Below are 24639 nucleotides of genomic sequence, written 5' to 3'. Positions count from 1 at the left end.
AAGAGTGCACACGCTGAAATGTCTCGCCTTCTATACTAATCATTGATATTATGTTGATAGTCCTAAGTATAAAGCTAAGCTTTATTACAACTGTCACATAAACTTAACATTAACCAAGATAACTAAACGAAGACCAATGAACCTTGAAAAAGAGGTCGGGTCAGATGAACATTGCCAGGCAGACAGGTACAGCTAACAATGCTTCTATACAACATATCTAGTTGACACATTACTTATAGTTTAAGAAAAATAGACCAAAACACAAAAACTTAACACTGTGCAATGAACCGTGAAAATGAGGTCACGGTTAAATAAAACCTGCTCGACTGACATAAAGATCAAATAATATTTCCATACACCAAATATAGTTGACCTATGGCATATAGCATTAGATAAAATAATAAAAAAGACCAAAACTCAAAAACTTAACTTTGACCACTGAGTTACCATGAAAATGAGGTCAAGGTCACATAACATCTGCCCGCTAGACATGTACACTTAACAATCATTCCATACAACAAATATAGCAGACCTATTGCATATGGTATGAGAAAAACAAACCAACACACAAAAATTTAACTATAACCACTGAACCATGAAAATGAGGTCAAGGTCAGATGACACCTGCCAGTTGGACATGTACACCTTACAATCCTTCCATACACCGAATATACTAGCCCTATTGCTTATAGTATCTGAGATATGGACTTAACCACCAAAACTTAACCTTGTTCACTGATCCATGAAATGAGGTCGAGGTCAAGTGAAAACTGTCTGACAGACACAAGGACCTTGCAAGGTACGCACATATCAAATATAGTTATCCTATTACTTATAATAAGAAAGAATTCAACATTACAAAAAATTTGAACTTTTTTTTCAAGTGGTCACTGAACCATGAAAATGAGATCAAGGACATTGGACATGTGACTGACGGAAACTTCGTAACATGAAGCATCTATATACAAAGTATGAAGCATCCAGGTCTTCCACCTTCTAAAATATAAAGCTTTTAAGAAGTGAGCTAACGCCGCCGCCGTAGCCGCCGCCGCCGCCGGATCACTATCCCTATGTCGAGCTTTCTGCAACAAAAGTTGCAGGCTCGACAAAAATCCTTAAAAGCAAAATTTAAATTACAAAAATCCATGTCAACTTGTAATCCAAGTATTGATACTGCAATTCATTTATATGATCACACAATCAAACCAATTTTATTATATTGTAGTGAAATTTGGGGTTCATTTAAAAATAACTCTGCTGCTTGCAAGAAAAAAAAGTGATTATCTATTTGAATTAATCTACATAAATGATTATTTGGAAAAATCACATTTCAGATATTAAAGTATATTCTTGGTGTAAATAAGAAAGCCTCAAATTTAGCAGTGTTATCAGAGGTTGCAAGATTTCCTCTTTACTTTTCTGTCATTATATGTATGGTAAAATATGTACACAGGCTTAACAAATTGGACGAAGGGTTACTTTATGATGCTTATCTTTGTAATAAAATTTTAGATGCAGAAAACATTAATTGTTGGTATTCATCTATGAGATATGTACTTCAATCACTTGATATACAAAATTTAGATACAAAGCTCAATAAATTAACTAAATTTGTAAAATGTAAACTTTGTAATAGTTTTAAAACATTTTAGTTGGTCAAAAGATCTGAAACCTCATCACAAGGTAATAGTAAATTAGAAAATTTCAACCTCAAGACTGACTTTGTAAAGGAGGCTTATTTATCAATTAAAGATTTTAGTATAAGAAGAGCTATATGTAAAATAAGAATTAGTGCTCATGATCTTAGAATTGAGAAATATAGATAAACAGATGGGTGCAGTCCTAACCTGTACAGCAGGTTACCTTAATAACCAGTCATTTGGACTGGTCAAAGTTAACCTGTGACCGGATTTACGACTGCTCTGACCAGTCCTAGGACCAAAATCTAGTTAACTTGAAAAGCGGACTTGGTCCTAGGACTGTTTTTATGTCTGCCAAAAAGTTAACTTCGAAACAGGTCCGCTATGGATATAAGTTAACTTCGAACCAGTCCTGCCGTAAAGTTAACATAAGTTAACTTCGAAACCAGTCCTGCCATAAAGTTAACATAAGTTAACTTCGAGACCAGTCCTGCCACAAAGTTAACAGAAGTTAACTTTTGCTTTGACAAATCCGATCGAAACCAGACATGTTCCCAAGTTAACTTTTTACTGGTCTGCTTAACACTAAGTTAACTCTGATTCGAACAAAAAATTCTCTGAAACTAATATTATCAAGATGCTTGATTTCTTGATTGACAACATATTTGCTACGTTCGGAGGACGTGTTTTTCAACAGACTGTCGGCATTCCAATGGGAACAAACTGTGCCCTTCTACTTGCCGATTTCTTTCTTTATTATTATGAGACTGACTTCATGCAGGAACTTCTTAGGAAGAAAGATAAGAAGTTAGCACTATCCTTTAACTCTACTTTTCGATATATAGATGATGTTCTTTCACTAAATAATTCAAAATTTGGTGACTATGTGGAACGCATCTATCCAATCGAGCTAGGTATAAAGGATACTACAGATACAGTTAAGTCAGCCTCATATCTTGACTTACATCTAGAAATTGACAATGAGGGTCGGTTGACAACAAAACTTTACGACAAACGAGATGATTTCAGCTTTCCAATTGTGAACTTTCCATTTCTAAGTAGCAACATTCCAGCAGCACCTGCATACGGGGTATATATCTCCCAATTGATACGATATTCCCGTGCTTGCATTTCCTATCATGATTTTCTTGATAGAGGGTTGCTGCTCACAAGGAAGCTATTAAACCAAGAGTTCCAAATGGTGAAGTTGAAATCATCCCTTCGTAAATTTTACGGACGCCAACACGAGTTGGTTGACCGTTATGGAATAACCGTAACACAAATGATATCGGATATGTTCCTTACGTCGTAACTACAATCCCCTTCCCTTTCCTGAATGTGACCTACCGAATTAGACTATTTACCGGATTTGTTATCACATAAGCAACACGACGGGTGCCGCATGTGGAGCAGGATCTGCTTACCCTTCCGGAGCATTTGAGATCACCCCTAGTTTTTTGGTGGGGTTCTTGTTGTTTATTCTTTAGTTTTCTATGTTGTGTCGTGTGTGTGCTGTTGTTTCTTTGTCTTTTTCATTTTTAGCCATGGCGTTGTCAGTTTGTTTTAGATTTATGAGTTTGACTGTCCCTTTGGTATCTTTCGTCCCTCTTTTGTAACCAGGACCGCTCTACATCGATTTAAAAAAATATATATCTTTGTTTCGTAGTATAAACATCGAAAAAAAAAGTAAAAGTAATTCTTCCGTTATATAAACAGGATTTAATGCAAATATTTGAAAATAAAGTACGCATAAAACGTTGCTTGTAACACAAATGTATCTGTGATCTGCCAATCTATAAATTAAAAAACGATCTTGGTTACAATAATTACGGGCAATGAATATATATTCCAATACCTATCAAATTCAACCATATTTGCACTTTATTTATATGTATATCTATGACAGGACGTATTTTAGATGTTAGTTATATGTCCTTGTTAGTTATATGTCCTTGATCTATGTAGCCACAATCAGCAATATTTTCATTTCAGGTTAGAATTTACTACAAAAAAAAATGAAAGCATCATTTTAATAATTCAATTCAATTCAAATATTTATTGTCATATAAACTCTGAACAATAAGTTTGTGACAAATGATATAAGCATACACAAAATACATTTAACAAACAAAACCATGAAAACAAAAAAAGCAAAAAAGCAAAACAATCTATCTATATGATATACAAATATATTTTATAAATAAATCAAGAGTCCCCTGTCCTCGGTTCTAATGCCTGTTTAAAATAGGACCCTAAGCTTTCTACTTCTTTTGAGGTTGATGGACAAAGAAGATATTTATTTTTTTCATTTTCTTGCCAGGACATAAAATCTGGCATATGTTTAATTACATTTTCTATAAAGTTATCTCTTAGTTTAGCAATTTTTTTGCAGTATAAAATAAAATGGGCTTCATCCTCCATTGTATTACAGGATGTGCATAGTCTTTTTTCTCTAGGTATTTTTAAATGTCTTCCTTTTTCTATCATTAAATTATGATCGCTAATTCTCATTTTTGTTATGTTACTTCTCTTTTCAAAAGATTTACAGTTTAAGTAGTTTTCCATTTCTAAATTTTGCTTTAAACTTTTATATAAATACAATTTACTTTTTTTATCTATTTTTTCAAATTTTTGTTCAAATACATTTGTGTAGAAATTTAAGAATTGATGTTTTAAGGTTTTTTTAACAACTTTGAGTAATTTTTTCTTTTGTTTCCCTCAAGAATGGATGCGTCCATGTTTACCTCTTTCAAAATATTTTTAACATATGTAAACCAGGTATAGCAACCTGAATTATCTAAGTAAAGTATACTTTGAGTTTTTATATGCATCTCTAGTGGGTATCTCCCTAGCTCTGTTCTCACAGCTATGTTTGATGAAGATTTTCTTGTTCCGATGATATATTTACAGAAAGACAAATGTAATTTTTCTAAACTTGATTTATCAGTAAAATTAAGGGGATCTATATTTGTTTTGGAAATATTTGCACGTTTTTCTGCTCTGAATTTTGTAACATAAGTATCCATATAAAACAGACTCTATTTTAAAAGAGTAAAATCCATTTTATTCCTTTTTATAATCTTTTTCAATGTTTACTATAAATGAATGCCGATTTCATAAAGAAACACACATTTTTTACAACATTCCATGTTTTTATTCTTATAATTGATAAAATTTACATTTATTGTTCGGGAAATTTCCCAAAATATGTGAAAGTTTCAAAATATTGGTGGTAAAAATGTATCTATGACAACTATTTATTCGGGAAATGTCCCGAAATCATTCTCAACATTATTATTTATTACATATATGTTGGCAGAGCATTTTAACACTTGCAAACAGATCTGAAACGCATTTCGGGAAATATCCCGACAAAAATAAACTAAGTACAACACAGATGTCTTCAAATATTTGGGATTTATCCCGAAAATTCAAATGTATATGCTAGACCTCATGACTAATAATTTCTTTTCACATTTCGGGAAAAATCCCGAAAAATATAAATCTAATATCAGACACACACTTGTTACATAGATTTTTTTTACCCATTTCGGGAAAAATCCCGAAATAAAATCTACAAGAAAAAATAATTTTGATACATTATAAAAAAAGTTTTTACATAAATTTGTTTCCAACATTTGTTAAAATTTTAATATTAAAAAATATGTTTATAACCATACTTTTCATTTCTTTAAAAAAAAAAGTAATTTCTTAGAAATAATAAGGTTACTCTATACTGCATCCCTTTTGTCATGCTTCAGTAATTCCCTAAATATAATATCAACCAAATTTGTCCCACAAAAAGGGGGGCCTATACAAGTAACATCCTCTAAATCCTATTTATAAGTGGTCGATATTAAACTGGCCTAAGCATAAACTTTAACATATAAACAGAAAACTGCAAAAGATTGTAAGTTATAAAACCATGATTTAGGGTTCAGAATTATTAAAATCCCTAAGCACATGCATTGTCCAAAAGCATATTCAACTGCATATAAATTATCCCTGACCTACTTTTAGTGGTTCTCCTTAAATGTGGACTTATCACAAATATTTCAGTGTAAACAAAGGAAATTTTCAAAGTCAATATGCCATTACTGAGAGGCTGGTGAGGAGGGCGATGCTCTATGGGATTGAGATATATATATATATGTGTCCATAACACATTATACTCTGCTTCCACAATCAGATTTCCATGTTCAGTAACTTATTTGTAATTGTTTAAAAAACACTGACTTAAATGAACACTTGAAAGTACAAAGTTTCAAGTTTATTTGACCATTACATCATAGTAAACTATTGTACACAAAACCTTAACCTTCTCTACTGTTGTACATCTTGAAAACAAAATAATTGATAAAAACTAGTTTCAACTCATTATTTCAAATGCCAATGAAATTTTAAAATAGGAATGAAAAAAAACTCAAACTCAAAAATATTCACTAATTTAGCCTCATTTAATTTTCGTAATTTGCACATTTTTTTTTGTCACAGAAAATATGGAAGAAACTATCTTTAATTATGTTTTTCTAAATTTCTTTGATATTCTCCACAGCAAAATATAAAAATTAAAATACTTTTCTAAAGTAAAATACATGTACTTTTAATATTTCAAATACATACAATAAAATATAACTACAAATCATAGTATACATGTGAATAAATCTTCATAGCATGTGCAATGTTTGTTATATTCAGATGGAATTATTACATATTATAAATTGATCTGTTTCTTTACTGATGCCTAGCTTTCTCTTCCTTTCACTCCTGCCTATAAGACCAAAGTAAATTAACATTTAATAAAATATAACAAAAACGTTCTATTCTGCTGAACATGCTAAAAGTAAATATTAACTGTGAAATCAACAATTTTGATTATGTTGATAGGTTGAGACTATAACCATTTGACATTTATAATAAAACTTCTTTTAAGTTTCAGTACATTTGGTTAAGCAAACTTAAGTTTATAGTTAACTAAAACAAATAAACAGATGCGCCATGTGAACATGATACCTCTGTCTCTTTTTCAAGAATAAAGTTCAATAACTTCTTCATAAAATTGAGAATGGAATTGGGGGAAATATGTCAACAACCTGACCAAAGTGCAGACAACAACCGAAGTCCACCAATGGGTCTTCAACACAGTGAGAAAATCATGCACTATAAGTGTTTGTCTTTTCTCTTTTTTTTTATATAGATTAGAACGTTGGTCTTCATGTTTGACAGCTGGTTTCACAATAGTAATTTTTTGGGTCCTTAAATTAATAATAGCTTACTGTTTGGTGTGATCCAAGGCTCTGTGTTGAAGACTGTACTTTGACCTATAATTGTTTTTCTTTTACAAATTGTGACTTGGATGGAGAGTTGTCTCATTGGAAGTCATACCACATCTTCCTTTATCTAATATTATGTACAAACATAAAAGGATAAAACTTAATGCCCCCTCCGATACGACGGGGCATAACAAAAAGCATATGTATATAGAGAAGCAGGACTCTTATTAAGACTGAATATTACAGTACCTTATTCTGCATTCTTTCATCTTATCCCCTGATTGCTGACATGAATGGTTCTTTATTTCTTTTACTTCCAGGCAATTTTGGCATGAAAGCACCATATTTCAAGTTAAGTGTATCCATGGTTTGTCCTGGGCGTATTTTGATAAAAATGATAAATGTTGACCGCATCTTTTGGTGTCTCTCTTGTAAAACAATAATGCAAAGCCTCTGTGTGTTGTTTAAAATTACAAATCAAAGGAATTAACAAGTAAAATAAATTGTATTATAATTTCACTTCTGAAATAATCCTGACCGGTGACTGTACAGTTTCAGCATATTTTCCTTTGTTCTTAATTTTTCTGATATTTAGCTGAAAGCAGGATCAATGAAAATCTTTATGTGTGTGGCCAACAGGTTCTTACGACCAGAGAACCTGAAAAAAAATTATCTGTTGAGGTCTTGACTAGTATCATTTATTTATCCATTAATGAGATAGAGCTTTGTTAGAATATTGAAAGGTGGAAGCAGTATAATTACTTTAATACACTAAAATATGTAATAAATAAAACAAGAATGTGTCCATGGGACACAGATGTCCCTGCTTGTAAATATATCTCTAATATATATCCTTTTTCCTATTAAAAAAGTGACATATTCATGATAATATGAGAATGACGAAAGTGACTTGATCAGTGTTTGGTGTTAAGAAGCATTGTGTAAACATTTCACAACACTTAATGGTTGATGCAAAGTAAAGTTAAAGTGCAGTTTGGGATTTGAACAAGTTTTCAATTACTTCAAGTTCCCGTAAATCCCTGATATTCTTTAATGTTTTTTTTTTATTGCAGTACAGTAATAATCTGATGGTTCAAGAGAGCACAAAACCACGACAACAACATGTTTAATGTTTATCAAAATATCATTTTCCTTTGTTTTTTCTTAATATTATAAAACCAGAAGAAAAATAAATTTCCATATCGTGCCCTGTTAACGAGTTGTAATAAAATTTATTCTTCAACATGATCAAATACACTGGATTTGAAGAATCTATTGGTAGTGCTCTGAGGTTAAATAATTGACTTATTTTCATAGGTTTATGACCATGCACTGACCAGCTATAACAATAATGGCTATAGAAAGTTGAGGCTCCAATGGGCCTTTATCGCTCACCTGATATTCTCATTTACAATTGATGCATGAAATAATGCAACTGTTATACTTTTGCTTTAGTTTCAGAGATATAAGTAAACACTGCATTTTCCTCCTATTTTCTATTTTTAGCCATGTCTGCCATGTAGGTTGGCAGGGTCATCAAACACATTTAAAACTATATATACATACCCTAATGATGAGTGTGGCCAAATTTAGGTAGATTTGTCTCAGTTGTTTCAGGAGACGACTTTTCTAAAAGATGAAAAAAAATTATGAAAAATTATTCATTATTTATTCCTTTCAAAATTCTCTGAATAAATAAATGTCATGATTGGGTCCATGGGACACAGATTATGTCCCCACTTGCATATAACTTTTTAAAGAAAAAAAGAAAAAAACATACAATAGATTGTATACCAATATGCGAATTAAAATATTAAGCTACAATGTAATGTATGTGCCTGTTCCAAGTCAGGAGCCTGTAATGCAGTGGTTGTCATTTGTTGAAGTGTTACATATTTTTTTTCTTCATTTTTTTGTACATAAATTAGGCCGTTAGTTTTCTTGTTTTACATTTGTCATTTTGGGGCCTTTTATAGCTGACTATGCAGTATGGGCTTTGCTCATTGTTGAAGAGGGTACAGGGACCTTTAGTTTTTAATTTCTGTGTCATTTGGTCTCTTGTGGAAAGTTGTCTCATTGACAATCATACCACATCTTCTTTATATATAAAGTTAAGTACAACATTTAAAAGTGTTGACAATGGTTGATGTTAATTACATTATATTAGATTTTCTTGAGGAGAATAACTAAAATATGATTTTATAAGGGCTTGGATCCCACTAACATGTTTAATCCTGCTATCTTCTGTGTCTGTCCCAAGTCAGGAACCTGGACAATCAGTGGTTGTTGTTTGTTGCTGTGTTGCATATTTGTTTTTAGTTATTTTATTTGTATATTAATATTAAGGTCATTAGTTTGGAATTATTTTACAATTGTAATTTCAGGGCCTTTTTTATATATGACTATGCAGTATGATCATTGCTGAAGGCTGTACTTTGACCTATATATATAGTTAACTGACTGACGGAGGAACAGGTGTAAAACAATATGCCTGTCAACTTTTTCTTACAATTTCATACATTTCCCATATCATTGACTATTTTATCATTACTTACATCTGTCCATTATTATACTGTCTTTTAGGTCACATTGCATTTCAAGCTGATGTTCAATACTTGCACAGTTGTACACCTAGAAAAAAAATATGCAAAATTAAGATAAAACAGTCTTGTGTTACTGTCACACTAGTTTAGATAGAGAGTCTTGTGAGTTTCTAACAGAAAATTTACAACACATCAATGAGAAATTGAAAAAAGTAAATAAAATTATACATTTGTCATTTTCGCTGTTGAGGTTACATGAGTGCATTAGCTGCCTTATTTTTACATGTTCACAAATCAGTATCCAGGAGAAGAGTAAATATATAAAGGCTCCCCGTACGAAATTATAAGGCGTATTACGCCTGGAAATAAGGCGTAAACCAGGCGTAAGTGGTAGTTACGTGTCTAGATCCAAGCGTAAGGGAGCAGGAAACGTAAATTTGTAGTCCTTACGGGCGTAGAAAAAAGCAGTACACCTGGCGTAAATTGAAATAAGCAAGGCGTAAGTTTTCTTACAGGCGTAATTTTTTTTACGGGCGTAAATAAAAATACCCATAATGCTTTGTTTAAAGGATCATGGGATTTTTTTTCAAAATTAGGCACTTAAGTTTGCAAGAGTTGGACACATGGCAGCTTCATATATTCAGTGATAATTTGCTTGTTTTGTGCTTTTTGAAAGGATCTGAAATTGGAAATACTGAATCAAATAAATAAATGAAAATTGTGAAATAAAAGGAAAGTAGTAATACATGGTAAATAATAATAATGTGAGTAATTTACTATTAGTTATTTAGTATTATGTTCTATCAGAATTTTTGAAATCCCAAAACCTTTATCCTTAGATAATAACACTAAAATCTTTTACTTTAAGTTAAATTGCAGTATTGTCATTTATATTTTAGTTCAAAAGACAATAATTTTCAAAAACAACTTAGTTAAAATGCTAATTTTATTTCAAGGAAAAGTAATTGTCATAATTCTTATTTAAACTTAAACTTATTTGAGCCATTGTCTGCATAAAATGTATTTATTTCTATATAAGCTTCTTCAATGGTTAATATTTCAAGTTTTTTATCAAACAATAAGAAATAAAAGCAACAGCACAGAAGTTTGTATCAAATACACAAAAGTACACAGCAAGGTTATTAAATACACTGAATTAAAATAAGTGTAGTATTATGTAAAGATATTACGCCTGGTTTATTTATTGACCAGGCGTACTCATTTGCATATTACGCCTATTTTTTTGTGAACCAGGCGTACTCATTTAAATATTACGCCTAATTTTACGCCTGGTTTACGCCTTAGTTACGCCTAATTTACGCCTGGTTGACGCCTGGACATGCATTTTGTAAACACTGCAATGCCGCCAGGATAAAGTATGATTTTTACGCCTGGTTTCCGTGTCATATACGGGCGTCACAGTTCGTACAGGTCTGCATCCTGTCCCTGAAATGTTGTGTGCTTTTTCCAAGTTAAGAAAGAGTTTTAAAACTATCCATGCATGTCCACATCTAATTTATAAAAGATGATTAAATTGATCATTGAAATATGTATCAGAGTGAGAACTTCTCAATGTTCATTTTTTTTTTGGGGGGGGGATATATTTATTACCCTAATTTAATATTTCTATTGTCTTTAAATTAAGTAACTGGGACGTACAGTACTGAGGATAAAATTTTCATATCTCTTCATTTATATACACAAATTCTAATGTTTCACATCCTGGGGGATTAAAACACTGAGATTAAAACCCATGAAATTGAAATTTTTCACACATAATTGACTTGTAGTAGTAATTGGGAATGTAAACATGTGATAATGTTTTCCCAGTAGGCAGTTTAACCAAACTTAAGATAGACAAGACATAATAAATCTATTATACAATATACACAGCATGCACATGACATGTGCTCCAATCATAATGATGAACTGAGTCCATACTGTCCCTTTAACATGTTTAACAAATAATGCAAATTTTTTTTTTATTAAGATTCTGTGATTTTTTAAAATTTTATAAACATTCTTATAGTTAATGCTTGAAATAAATATAAGTTATATATACTTAATCATCTGTAGAATTTTTTTATTAATGAAAAAAAAAGAATTAGCTTAACTGATTAATCAATATTTAGGTCACAAGGCTTTTTACCCTGATGATCGAAGCTTGTCTAGAAATTGCTTCAGATTACTTTTAAGAAAATAGAACAGTTTTGAACATTCAAAAGGTCCCAAGTACATGTAAATATTAATGACACACATTTTTGATGACCAACAATGTATGAAGAAATTTTCATAGAACATAAAAATAAAAAACACAAAAAAAATCACATTATAAATCGAACACTGTTTCTGTTAGCGCTTTCACTGCATCCCTTGCAGTTCATCAAACAGAATTGTTATCGTTACTAGTAACAACTTGTGATGTTACCATGTGGTAGTTTGTATATATTACGGAATCTTATTCACAGACCGAATTTCACTTCCTAGTATTAAAAGTCGGCTTATACAGTTAAATAAAATAGCGTTCCTTGGCTTCAAGTGGAATTTTATCTTAGGTCCACATCTGAAACTAGAGGCTCTAAAGAGCCTGTGTTGCTCACCTTGGTCTATGTGCATATCATAAACAAAGGACACAGCAGAGTGATGGATTCATGACAAAATTGTGTTTTGATGCTGGTGATGTGTTTGTAGATCTTACTTTACTGAACATTCTTAGTGCTTACAAGTATCTCTATCTAATGAACCTATGAATCTATCCCAGTAGTTAAACTATTTTGTAAAATTTACAAAATTTATGAAAATTGTTAAAAATTGACTATAAAGGGCAATAACTCCTTAAGGGGGTTGATTGACCATTTTCATCATGTTTGACTTATTTGTAGGTCTAACTTAGCTCTACATTATTGCTGTTTACAGTTTATCTCTATTTATAATAATATTCAAGATAATAACCAAAAGCTGCAACATTTCCTTAAAATTACCAATTCAGGGGCAGCAACCCAACAACATTTTGCATGTTTGTTACGGAAATTTCGGGGCAGATAGACCTAGACCTAACAAAACAAATTTAACTGCGTCAGATTTGCTTAAAATGCTTTGGTTTCTGAGATTTTAGCAAAAAACTGCATTTTACCCTAGTTACAATTTTTTGCCATGTTGGCCGTCTTGGTTCGCCGGATAGTATCATTTAACACATTTTTTAAACTAGATACCCTAATGATAATTGAGGACAAGTTTGGTTAAATTTGTCTTAGTAGTTTCAGAGAAGATTTTTGTAAAAAAAAAAATTGACAAAAATTGACTATAAAGGGCTATTAATAACTCATTAAGGGGTCAACTGACCATTTTGGTCATGTTGACTTTATTGTAGATCCTACTTTGCTGAACATTATTGCTGTTTACAGTTTATCTATTTCCATAATAATATTGAAAATAATAACCAAAAACGGCAAAATTTCGCTAAAATGTCCAATTCAGGGGCAGCACGACAATGGACAACAGACGCCAAGTGATAAGAAAAGCTCACCTGACCTGAAAGGGATATAGTTTAAATTTTCCCTTTCCGTATTGGTCAAAGTGTTCAGAACATGGAGAGTTTCTAATTGAAGGGACCTTTGTCCAGACAGCTGTTTGTGAACTCTTCGTCTATCAAATGGTTTGACCTATGTTAGTTTTGATTACAAGTGGGAGAGGTTGCACAATAAATAATATTTTTCGGTTTAATTGCTGTGCCTGATTTCAGAGTTTTACTTCTAGCATTTAGCATGTTCCACATCTGGGATCCCCCCATTTTTGTATTTCTGCCACCTTTGTTCTGTGTACTGAATTTTGCTCGTGTCAGAAGTTTCTTTAGATTTGGTGCTTGTTGACAGCTCCCAATAAGTCATGATTCATCGACTAGATCTTTCATTTGCTTGATGCAGAATAGGTAAAAAAAACTTAGCAGAATTAAAGATAAGTGACTTTTTTATTATCTCCCTTTAAAGGACACTTAGCTTTCACTGTGAAAAAGTCCTCTTATTGAATGTCAACCTTGTAGGACAGAATTTAATAGTACTTTTTCATAAAAGAATGTCCAATTTAAGGACACTTTTTCACAGCATCTGACAAATTAAAATATTTACATTTTCTGTAAAAAGTGTCAAGGTGGTTGATAGTAAACAAATTAGGTATTGTTACTTAAAGACCAAACAACCTATTCATTTCTACCAGTGATTTTTCCTTAAAATTTTGTGTGAAGGTATTTCATGATTTGAGGAACAAAATGTGATGAAACAAATTGCATGGGGCCGGGTCACCGACTTATTTTTGTCACTATAGCAACCTCAGTTTCGCGTTTCCTGAATATTAACACAAGAGTGCACACGCTGAAATGTCTCGCCTTCTATACTAATCATTGATATTATGTTGATAGTCCTAAGTATAAAGCTAAGCTTTATAACAACTGTCACATAAACTTAACATTAACCAAGATAACTAAACATAGACCAATGAACCTTGAAAATGAGGTCAAAGTCAGATGAACCATGCCAGGCAGACATGTACAGCTAACAATGCTTCTATACAACATATATAGTTGACCTATTACTTATAGTTTAAGATAAAGAGACCAAAACACAAAAACTTAACACTGTGCAATGAACCGTGAAAATGAGGTCACGGTCAAATAAAACCTGTGCGACTGACATAAAGATCATAAAATATTTCCATACACCAAATATAGTTGACCTATGGCATATAGAATTAGATAAAAAGACCAAAACTCAAAAACTTAACTTTGACCACTGAACCATGAAAATGAGGTCAAGGTCACATGACATCTGCCCGTTAGACATGTACACCTTACAATCCTTCCATACAACAAATATAGTAGGCCCATTGCATATAGTATGAGAAAAACAGACCAAAACACAAAAATTTAACTTTGACCACTGAACCATGAAAATGAGGTCAAGGTCACATGACATCTGCCCGCTAGACATGTACACCTTACAATCGTTCCATACAACAAATATAGTAGACCTATTGCATATAGTATGAGAAAAACAGACCAAAACACAAAAATTTAACTATAACCACCGAACCATGAAAATGAGGTCAAGTTCAGATGACACCTGCCAGTTGGACATGTACACCTTACAGTCCTTTCATACACTGAATATACTAGCCCTATTGCTTATAGTATCTGAGATATGGACTTGACCACCAAAACTTAACCTTGTTCACTGATCCATGAAATGAGGTCGAGGTCAAGTGAAAACTATCTGACAGACATGAGGACCTTGCAAGGTACGCACATATCAAATATAGTTATCCTATTACTTATAATAAGAGAGAATTCAACATTACAAAAAAATTGAACCTTTTTTTCAAGTGGTCACTGAACCATGAAAATGAGGTCAAGGACATTGGACATGTGACTGACGGAAACTTCGTAACATGAGGCATCTATATACAAAGTATGAAGCATCCAGGTCTTCCACCTTCTAAAATATAAAGCTTTTAAGAAGTTAGCTAACACCGCCGCCGCCGCCGTAGCCGCCGCCGGATCACTATCCCTATGTCGAGCTTTCTGCAACAAAAGTTGCAGGCTCGACAATAATATTTGCTTGTTATCTAAACTCTCAAAAAAATCCTTTATATCAAACCTACAAGCATAGTTCTTGTTTCACGTTAAACAGTAGATTTGTATCTATCAAAACAGGTTCAAAAATTTAAAACTCGTATTGTTTTGATCTTTAAAAATATGATTTATTTCATCCCCGCCAAAAATAAAAATGAAAAATGAAAAACGTTTCCAGTATTAAAAAATTTCTGCCAGTGATTTATCCATACAAAATTTCAAGAAGGAAAGTGCCATGTGTATGTAATCTTCAAAATAAAGCAAAAAAAAGTGTGTGTCACCGACCTTTCAAAAAAGTTATGAGTAATTTTCATGTTTTTTTTCTCTCGTTTGTTTTGAAGAAAAGAGTTGTCTTTCTTTAGAACATTGCATCTGACGTCATAGTACAAACTTTTCTTGCTGGCTCACTATTTGAAAAAAATCGCAAATTGGACTTTTGAAACTCACATTTAAATTTCCAAGAATAGCAAATATATTCACCTACTTTATCATCCGGTAATACAAGAGATTAAATGAAGGTATCAGTATCAGATCTTATGATGCTGTTGCTGTATAATATTTACCTTCAGAAACACCATCTGTTGGAATGAAAAATTGTTTGAAATAACCTTTCACGCCACTTTTGTTATGAAAATCTGTTTTTGTCCTCTGTCCCTCATTAGCATAATTATTGAAAATACAAATAATGAAAGATGGCACTGGCTAACTTACAGAGTATTTGACTATATCAGACTAGAAGTGTGTTTTTTTTTCGTGTCAATTTTAGAAGTTTGCCATAATGAACTTATTCGCTACTGTTGACAGACAGACACACAAAATCATGAACGAACGTCTTTATACCATTATTTTTCCTGACTCAGACAAACTTAATTATTGCATCAAGTTTGTCATTCATTATTTCTGAATATTTAACAGTCAGGGGACTGACTTCATGGACTTAAATGAGTGATTTTCTAAATCACTGATTTAGATTAAAGTAATATTATTTCCATAAAGATTGGAAGTAAGAGTTGTCTTTCTTTAATAATCACCTATTTAAGTAGTACAAATTAATCACTATAAAAGAAGTGATTTAATTTTATTATAGCTTTAAATATAGAATACTAATGATCCAGGGACTAATCATGTTTCTAAAATTATCAGAACCAACATCTGTTTTGTCTAGGATGACCAGGTCATTTCAGGTGATGACCTTGTACTGAATCTAGGATAATGACATTAAGATCACTTGTTTAAGTATCATACCTCAATTTCCTTCCCAAAAATCACTTATTTAAGTATCATTATTTTAATAACCCCCACTTATTTCAACTGTCCCCTAACTTCACAGGAAAAATACTCCCATTGCTGGGAAAAATCTGTTAAGAAAGTATCAGTTCATTATGTAAAGCCATTATTATAGCATTTTTTCAACTAAAATTGAATTTGCAGATAAATGATAGCATCAAAGGCATAACCTTGCTACATAAAAGAAGCAAAGTGTTCATTTTTTCCAAGTTTATTAATGAAATGATATTATTTAAACCTATGTCACAGTTTAAAATTTTGGTAAAACTTCAAAATCACAATTTGTGACAAAACTTCAAATTTGCTACTCAAATAAGTGATTTAAAAATCACTTATTTCAGTATTTAGTCCCCTGACTGTTTAAGATATATAAGGAAATTCAAATTATAGTATAAAATATGAATTAAAGTTTTTTATTCTAAAATGTTATAAATCTATCATAAAATACAATCCCTGTTATTACTATCTCAAGTGTTTTGAATAAACAAGACAGTAAATATAAAATACAAAAAAGTTTTTAATTCAAAAATTATTTTAGAAATAATTTTCCGTTGAAAACTACAAAGTAAGATTTCTCCAACAGGATAAAATATTATAAATCTAAATTGCTCATTTTGGAAATTTAAACAAAGGTTGTTGCAGGTATTAAAAATCAAAATTTGTTTTCAATCTTTCTGGTCATAGTTGAAGCTAAATGAAAGGGAGAGATTTAATGTTGGATATTATTCTTGGAGCAATTCTTTTTGTCTTAAGTTAAATTTATAACTATTTAGATTTTACCACCGACAATTTTGATTTTATTTCACATTCGCTGAGTATTAATTTCATTATTATGTTTTGCCTTACAGCTAATTTCCTAATGCATGTAGGGTAAAACTTTGGTTGGCCTCCTTGCTTTGTTTGTTTAAATGTTTATTCAAGCTTTGTAATTAAGATTGACATCTTCATATATAGGTATGTAAACCTGTATATATGATATTTAAATTCAATTGGACATTATCAAAAAATAATTAGACAAAATATGCAAACAAAGAAAGCAAGCTAACCAAAGTGTTGATATACATAAAATTAGGAAATTAGCTTCAGTGAGATCAGGGGAAATGTTTGTCATTTCTCCTTTAGACAATTTGAAATGAAACAAATGACAAACGACAATGACCCTTTGTCATAATTTTATTTTTACTATAAGATTTTGTGAAATAAGCAGTATAAATAAATTTTAACTTCATTGCAAGATCGGACATTATTTTACGAGAATCATTCAGACATTAGTTCCATGCATACGTTGCCAGTATGTCAAAACATCTAGGAATAATTGTTTATCTGAATACTCAATTTTTGAAAATTGTGACATAAAATTAGAAGGATCATATCATAAGGAACATTGTGTATTAAGTTTTAAGTTGATAGGACTTCAATTTCATAAAAAACTGCCTTGACCAAAAACTTCAACCTAAAGCGGGACAGACGGAGGAACGGACGCACAGACCAGAAAACATAATGTTCATAAATGGTGCTGAAAAAGAACTTTCACCTATCTAATTAACATGTACACAATTGGAGAAAATGAAAGACAAAATCTACGCAAGTGAAAGATAAAACTAGAGGCTCTAAAGAGCCTGTGTCGCTCACCTTGGTCTATGTGCATATTAAACAAAGGACACAAATGGATTCATGACAAAATTGTATTTTGGTGATGGTGATGTGTTTGAAGTTCTTACTTTACTGAACGTTCTTGCTTCTTACAATTATATCTATAATGAACCTTGCCCATTAGTAACAGAGAAAAATATTTGGTAAAAATTTACATAAATTTACCGAATTAATGAAAATTGTTAAAAATTGACTATAAAGGGCAATAACTCCTTAAGGGGTCAATTGACCATTTAGGTCATGTTGACTTATTTGTAGATCTTACTTTGCTGAACATTATTGCTGTTTACAGTTTATCTCTATCTATAATAGTATTCAAGATAATAACCAACTAGAGGCTCCAAAGAGCCTGTGTCGCTCACCTTGGTCTATGTGAATATTAAACAAAGGAAGCAGATGGATTCATGACAAAATTGTGTTTTGGTGATGGTGATGTGTTTGTAAATCTTACTTTACTAAACAGTCTTGCTGCTTACATTTATCTCTATCTATAATGAACTTGGCCCAGTAGTTTCAGTGGAAAATGTTAATAAAAATTTACAAATTGTTAAAAATTGACTATAAAGGACAATAACTCCTTAGCGGGTCAATTGACCATTTCGGTTATGTTGACTTATTTGTAAATCTTACTTTGCTGAACATAATTGCTGTTTACAGTTTATCTCTATCTATAATAATATTCAAGATAATAACCAAAAACAGCAAAATTTCCTTAAAATTACCAATTCAGGGGCAGCAACCCAACAATGGGTTGTCAGATTCATCTGAAAATTACAGGGCAGATAGATCTTGATCTGATAAACAATTTTATTACATTGGTTGCAATGAATTACATTGATTTCCCAGTTAGATAAATCCAATAATTTCACATGTGAAATAAAAGTGGTTATTTCACTCTCTGACGTCATACAACAATAGGCGTTGTCAAGACATCGATAACGTCGAAACAAAACATGCGTAGGAAAACCATATATATAGTTCCTTACATTTTCTACATTAATTTCATAAAAAAAGCAATTTGACAATGTAATAAAAAGTATAACTAATCGCCGTATTTGAATATAAAAAATAAGACAACTTGTGACCGAACGCCGCTATGGATTAAACTCGTGCTGCGCACTCGTTTAATCCATGCGTCGTTCGGTCACGCGTTGTCTTATTTTTTATATTCAAATACGGCGATTAGTTATACTATAATTACCACGTGTCAGATTTGCTCCAAATGCTTTGGTTTTTGAGGTATAAGCCAAAAACTGCCTTTTACCCCTATGTTCTATTTTAGCTGTGGTGGCCATCTTGATTTGATGGTCGGGTCACCGGACACATTTTTTAAACTAGATACCCCAAAGATGATTGTTGCCAAGTTTGGATTAATTTGGCCAAGTAGTTTCAGAGAAGAAGATTTTTGTAAAAGATAACTAAGATTTACGAAAATGGTTAAAAATTGACTTTAAAGGGCAATAACTCCTAAAGGGGTCAACTGACCATTTCAGTCATGTTGACTTATTTGTAAATCCTACTTTGCTAAACATTATTGCTGTTTACAGTTTATCTCTATCTATAATAATATTCAAGATAATAACCAAAAACAGCAAAATTTCCACAAAATTACCAATTCAGGGGCAGCAACCCAACAACGGGTTGACCGATTCATCTGAAAATTTCAGGGCAGATAGATCTTGACCTGATAAACATTTTTAACCCATGTCAGATTTCCTCTAAATGCTTTGGTTTTTGAGTTATAAGCCAAAAACTGCATTTTACCCCTATGTTCTATTTTTAGCCGTGGCGGCCATCTTGGTTGGTTGACCGGGTCACGCTACACATTTTTTAAACTAGATACCCCAATGATGATTGTGGCCAAGTTTGGTTCAATTTGGCCCAGTAGTTTCAGAGGAGAAGATTTTTGTAAAAGTTAACAACGACGACGGACGACGGACGACAGACGACGGACGCCGACGGACGCCGGACGCAAAGTGATGGGAAAAGCTCACTTGGCCCTTCGGGCCAGGTGAGCTAAAAACGGCAAAATTTCTTTAAAAATTACCAATTGGAGGGCAGCAAGCCAACAACCGATTGTCCAATTCATCTCAAAATTTCAGGGCAGATAGATATTGACCTGATAAACATTTTTATCCCATGTCAAATTTCCTCAAAATGCTTTGGTTTTTGAGTTATAAGCCAAAAACTGCATTTTACCCCTATGTTCTAATTTTAGCCGTGGCGGCCATCTTGGTTGGTTGACCGGGTCACGCCACACATTTTTTAAACTAGATACCCCAAAGATGATTGTGGCCAAGTTTGGATTAATTTGGCTCAGTAGTTTCAGAGGAGAAGATTTTTGTAAAAGATTACTTAGATTTATGAAAAATGGTTAAAAATTGACTATAAAGGGCAATAACTCCTAAAGGGGTCAACTGACCATTTCGGTCATGTTGACTTATTTGTAAATCTAACTTTGCTGAACATTATTACTGTTTACAGTTTATCTCTATCTATAATAATATTCAAAATAATAACCAAAAACAGCAAAATTTCCTCAAAATTACCAATTCAGGGGCAGCAACCCAACAACAGGTTAACCGATTCATCTGAAAATTTCAGGGCAGATAGATCTTGACCTGATAAACATTTTAACCCCATGTCAGATTTCCTCTAAATGCTTTGGTTTTTGAGTTATAAGCCAAAAACTGCATTTTACCCCTATGTTCTATTTTTAGCCGTGGCGGCCATCTTGGTTGGATGACCGGGTCACGCCACACATTTTTTAAACTAGATACACCAATGATGATTGTGGCCAAGTTTGGTTTGATTTGGCCCAGTAGTTTCAGAGGAGAAGATTTTTGTAAAAGCTAACGCCGGACGACGACGGACGACGGACGACGGACGCCGGACGCCGGACGCCAAGTGATGAGAAAAAAAATGCCGATTGGCACAAATACAAGACAAATACGCATGTGAAATAATTAAAAAAATGATATGCAGATCGGCGAAAATGCAGAAAGTCGAGATCAAAATTTATATTTGATTATTTTTATTAGAACGAAGGTCAAATAGAGTGTAGTATCTTTTGTGTCCATTTGTGTTAAATTTTACATAAGACTAGAACACACCCGTGAAATCGCTGGTCCCTGACTAAAATAAAGTATATAACTATGTGTAAGCCTTATTTTAGCCTGGATATTTAGTTATCTGATAAAGTCATGCTGCTTATAAGATGCACAGTTTTCTCTACTTTCAAAATCTTTCTGTTAGAAACCATGGAAACCGTCGACCTGGAACTTATCAATTATTGGTAATATTAACTATTTGAAAAACAAAAGAGCCTGGAATGGAGTAATTTTTATCAACAGCATTGTCCAATATTAATTATAATAAAGTCGAATTCTTGGTTTTGCTGTTTTGCGTCATGATGGCTAACAAATTGTAAACTGAACCTATACGCCTTATTTTAAGTCTAGATTTTTAGTATTCATATTATCATCTTTTAAAGTCATACTGATTAAAATACTACAATAGGAAACAATGTGATAGAATTTAGTATTGTCAACCTTGTGATTATGACCCTTGTATACATGTATATAGCAAATCCTAAATACACCGTTTGGTGGTGTGCCTGTCAGATGCAGAACGTACAGATAAGGTATAGGTAAAAGGTGAATATATACTATTGGTATTGGTATTGGAACTTGTTAATTATTTACAATATTAATTATGTGGAAAACAAAAGGGTCTGGAGTGGTGTAACTTTTAATCAACACCATTGTCATATATTAGCTATATATAAAGTTGAATTCTTTGATTTGTCGTTTTTATCCCATGCCGGCTTACAAATTGGACCTCGTTATTTTTATAATAAGTATTATAGATATCAGCATAACAAAAAATGAAACATCTGATTGGATTGAGTCTCCAAAACACATTTTATGAGAATTATTTTACTTGAAATTGATTTTGTTTTTTGTTTGTTTTTTTTTTTTTGGGGGGGGGGGGTGGAGGGGGGTGCTTTTTCTCCTTATTTCTTATATTCTGCTATGATAGAATATTTTCCTAGGAAATACTTAAATAAATATATGTTTATAAGTTAATGAAATTATTTTTAATGCTGTAACGACAAATTATTCTTTAAAAGAGAAGCCTTTTATGTCCCTCTCTGGAATGCTGCGTAAATTTAATTTTGACGTAAGGACTTATTGAAACCTCCTTGGAGACAGTTAACTTACTCATTTCTGATAACATTTCTATCATAAATGAGTGAAAGTTACCCCATTATTTTTACTTATTGACATGAAAAGTTAAAATTTTAAGGAAATTAGAGGTATAAATTGACCAAAAGAGACCTTATAAAGGAGACAATGAGGTCCATAAGTGGTATTTATCTTCCTAAAATCATCTTAAGTATCATATTCAACTGTTTGTAGGCAGATAAGATAAATATTTGATCATTTATTGGTCCACACTATATTTTATCTTGATGTGGCTTGGTTTGGATTTGTCGAAGAAATTTTGCTCGAATCGCTGTAGATGTCGTCTTTCATTATGCTAGATTTTTCTCAAACTATTGAACTCTGGTTATGACAAAACTTAACAGAAATGCTTGAAATAACCAGTATTACAAAGGAAAAAAGTCACATTCAGTTTATTAAACAATAATCAGATAATGTCTTCTTTAAATTTAGTCCTATAACAATTTTTCCTTTTTGTAACATCTTCATTCCAGGCAGGGATAGGGGAAACCAACAATCATTTTTGAATGGCCTGATCTGGACGAATAGAAAATAGGGATTGTATGCAAGTAAAGCTTAGCTAGAATTATGTAAAAAAAAATAGAGACTTTTAGTTTGATCTATTACAGATTTTCATTGTGATTAAGTCACTAATACAAGTATGATATGTTCATGCCAGCATAATCATTTGTTGTTTACAAAGAATCCTGCACAACTTTAATTTGAATACAATCAAAAGTCAAGAACACCCTGGACCCAAAGCCAAAGGTGCACTTGAACATGTTGAATGGGTCTATATATTTCATGTATTTGGTAGATTGATTTATAAATGAATAACTTTATTTCTGAATTTTAATTTTTTTTTAAACTGTGTAAGATAAATAATTGCTCTATCTAATAAGCATTGACCAGTTGACATTATTGTGGTCAAACAAATGACAAAAAAATATTCTGAATGATGAATTCAGATTTTCCCCATACCTGTCACTGTCAGGTAACCTGAGGATTCCCAAAACCGAAGTGGTTCGTCTGAAAAAGGTGGAATTTACAGAATAAATGACGGGTAACAGGTCTGTGGATAGAACAAACATCCTCACCTTCAAACTGGTAAAGTTCAACTTCTACAACAGTCCAGACAGAAGAACGTCTGTTATCCAATGTAGCTATGCAATCTGGGAACCAGTTCAGGTAAGACCTTGAACTTGAAGATGCAGAGCTTTGCTTGTCGGTACGACAGCAGCCTGTTGTTGAAGTGATTTCAATATATATGGTCCTATATGGTAAACATTTAGTTTAAACAAGTTTGAGAGCATATATTATTTACGTTCAAAGAAGGACTGGGTGTTTCGTTTTGTCCTTTTCTTCTTTTTTTTGGGGGGGGGGGGGGGGGGGGGGGGGGGGATGGGATAAGATAAGGGTAGTTCAAATAATTATGACGTCGTGAAAGGCTATTATACTTTTTTTCTTTGACGTCTTACTGAAAGGCTATCATAATGTTTTTCTTTGACGCCTTAGTAAAGCGTCAAAGAAAAAAAATTATTTAGCCTTTCAAGACGTCAAAATTATTTGGACTAGGATAAGGGTTGGTCACTAAGTGTGCAGTGGGTGGTAAGGGGGGTGCTTGCACGTAAAAAACGTGAAATAAGACATTATTTCATGAACGTTGCACAAAAAATAAATACTTTGTTGTGAACCTTTTTCTGACTGAGTCACGTACAGTCTTCTCATTGGCGGATCCTATTCCAGGAGTTGGAACCCCCATTTGTTTTGCCGATCAATGCATTTGAATGGGGACATATAGTTGGAACATCCTCCCACCTATGTCCTGGGTTGGGACCCCCCCCCCCCCTTTCAAAATGGCTGGATCCGCCCCTGCTTCTTGTATATATTAACTTTATGTTTTACATTGTGTACTTGATATTTCCGATTTAGTATACACATTTATGATATAATTGGTTTACAGCTTTTAAAAAAGTATTTCTTGACGATCCCTGCCAATTTAAGTGTTTGAATTTTATTTGAAAAATACTGAGCACGCAAAATAAGCATTTGAAAATCACGATGCACATCAATTTAAATTAGCAGAATACATTGCACGAGGCACCTGAGTCTTGTAAGACTGAACAGAGGCGGATTTAGGGGGGAGGGGCAGGGTGCCCAGGCCCCCCCCCCTTTTTCAGAAAATATTTGGTTGGTTATATAGGGAATCACTGAAGCGTGACGGAATCCCCCCCCCCCCCTTAGGCAGACAGTGGGCCCCCTCTTATGAAAATTTCTAGATTCGCCACCGCTGAACGTCAAATTAAAAAGTTAAAACATGTTGAAAGTAAAATAAAAACACAGGTTGCAAGGTGAAAGGTATAGATAACGGACCTACCATTTGGTTTTTAAGGG

The 24639-nt window shown here is 32.6% G+C and overlaps 1 long non-coding RNA gene across 1 annotated transcript; it reads right to left on the bottom strand.

Moving 5' to 3' along the window:
* Positions 1-5469: 5469 nt before the first annotated feature.
* LOC134694578 (uncharacterized) lies at positions 5470-23442 on the bottom strand. The gene is made up of 5 exons (XR_010102559.1): positions 23343-23442; positions 9469-9544; positions 8480-8542; positions 7163-7571; positions 5470-6411 (listed from the first exon to the last, which is right to left on the bottom strand). It is a non-coding gene; the product is annotated as an uncharacterized LOC134694578 (long non-coding RNA).
* Between the last annotated feature and the right edge of the window lie 1197 nt (positions 23443-24639).

The sequence above is a fragment of the Mytilus trossulus genome, chromosome 13 (genome assembly GCF_036588685.1).
Source record: "Mytilus trossulus isolate FHL-02 chromosome 13, PNRI_Mtr1.1.1.hap1, whole genome shotgun sequence".
Classification (NCBI taxonomy): domain Eukaryota; kingdom Metazoa; phylum Mollusca; class Bivalvia; order Mytilida; family Mytilidae; genus Mytilus; species Mytilus trossulus.
Note: the sequence above shows the minus strand (reverse complement) of the source record. Positions and strands in the feature narration are given on the sequence as shown.